At 39.7% G+C, this 2,162-nt stretch overlaps 1 long non-coding RNA gene across 1 annotated transcript in view; it reads right to left on the bottom strand.

The window, feature by feature from the left end:
- The window catches only part of LOC101855856, a 61,168-nt gene that overhangs the window by 58,004 nt on the left and 1,002 nt on the right, over positions 1-2,162 (bottom strand). The window lies entirely within an intron of this gene.

Raw genomic sequence — 2,162 nt, 5'->3', positions numbered from 1 at the left:
GTTTGTTTTTTTTTGGGGGGGGGGAGTTTTTTGTTTTGTATTTGTGAGGGGAGTTTTTTTGTTTGTTTTTTGTTGTTGTTGTTTTGTTTTTTTGTTGACCAAAACCGCTGCTCATTGAACGATAATGATATAAGCACTTTACACAAAAATATTCCTCAGAGGGTCATACAATTGTGTTTACGTCATTCGAACCGATTATGGCCCCATGACATCATGCAGACTCGACAAGAAGAATAAGTGCGGACTTCACCCCTTCCCATTTCTTTCTCTGAGAGAAAAAAAGAGAAGAAAGACACGCGAAAAAACATTACCTCTGTTGTGATAATCGATTCGCGCTTTTTTTTCCTTCTTTTAAATAGAAATCAATGAAACTGATGGGTTATTATTGTCGTTGGATGAGGTGGGTTTCTTAAAATAGCAAACAAGTGAGACTGCAGATGTTATGACATTTCCCCACGCAATGATAAAACGTGTTTGAAACTTAGTCGTAAATCAGTCTTACTATTTATAATATTGAGCTTACAATGTTGAAATAAAAAAGATAAACAATCATAAAGAAAAAAAACAACCCCTCCCCCCCCCCAAAAAAAAACAAAAAACAACGATGACAATAACTTAACATCCATCAACTTCAAAGAAGAGAAAAGGCGCCGCCTTGTTGTCAGTCTTTACAAAATACGAACAGAAACGTTCCTTGCTGTAGGTGTCTGTATGATGTTATTGATTTTTTCCCTGCCCCTCACACAGAATCATAAAGTTCAGTTGTGTTCAATATTGCAAATCGTGGAATCAGACATTTGTCTTGATTTGTTCCAGTTCAACAACTCAACGTGGCTATTGATTTAAACATCCCGTTAGTCTGGAAAGCGGACTTTTATTACCCTGGGGGATTGGGGGAGGGGAGGGGGTGGCTCTCGGAAGAATGAAAAGAGTAAAAAACACGAACAAATAACTATTTAAAAAATAGAAATAATAAAAGAAGCAGCTCACCCAGTTCAAACTACGTGTCTCTTTGTCTCAATATAGTATCAAGAGCAAAATAGCAAAAAGGAACTGCTGAGAACATGCAAGTAGAAAACCTATAATTGTCGATGCACTACGCCACCCTTTCCCCAAAATTATACCTCTCGATCATTTAGGCTGTGGGTTTCTACAATCCTGCCTGTCAAGGCCAACCCGGGCAGAGAGGAATACAACGTCCAAGTAAACAGACGGTAATACTCGATAAAATCTTCCTCATCCGGAATCGAACACAAGTTGTTGACTTATTCCTGCTTTGTTGCAGCAATATAAAAATAAGCATGTCCATAGTTTGTTGTTTTTTAAATTCAAATAACAAGCATGTACTACCCACCAAAATGTTTTCAAAAAGTACGAAGATTTAATTAATGTATGTGGGCGCAGATGTAGTACAAGCAAGCAGTACCTTTTAAATGAAGACAAGGCCAAAAATAGCAAACAATGTAGCGTCTGGTCAGTAGACTGTCGGCTTGCAACAGGCTTGTAAGTATAAATGACTACACGACAGGCGTCGGTAGACAAACTATACAAAAAGCCCTCCAATGTGACGGAGAAACAGTAAGTCATGTAAACGTTTTGTGGTTTCCCCCTTGTACGTGACCTTTGTTTCCACACTGAAGTCATTGACGTGACCTTGCCCTAAGGGCTCTACAAGTTCCCCTACAGTACCTTTTCCATCGCCGCCCTTTTCTTCCTTTTCTCTGAGAACTGTAACCTTTGACACAAGTGCTTTTACCAGAGACTCGTGAACAAAAGTTTATCAACAGAATTCCATACTGTGGCAGATTTTTTGAAGCTTTTTTATATTCATATGAGACATACGCACGTGCATACACTTACACACACATACACACACACACACACACACACACACACACACACACACACACACACACCGTGCACACACGAGTATCCAGGGCAAGACACAACATTCATGACAAACTGCAAGTGCGAACTAGATAGATCTCGCTCTACGTATTGGGGACGCGGTCCACTCAGCAAACTATATCATAATTACAGAACGCATGCACCTGCCAGCTAGACCAACAAAACATGCAAACGTGCAAGTCACATGGCTGGGACAATCAAGACGCCACTAACCCAAGTTTGTTCGTTTTATGTAAATGTGGGTACACAACACA

This window comes from Aplysia californica, unplaced genomic scaffold, assembly GCF_000002075.1.
Source record: "Aplysia californica isolate F4 #8 unplaced genomic scaffold, AplCal3.0 scaffold00068, whole genome shotgun sequence".
In the NCBI taxonomy this organism is placed as follows: domain Eukaryota; kingdom Metazoa; phylum Mollusca; class Gastropoda; order Aplysiida; family Aplysiidae; genus Aplysia; species Aplysia californica.
This window is presented reverse-complemented; position numbering and strand designations above follow the sequence as displayed.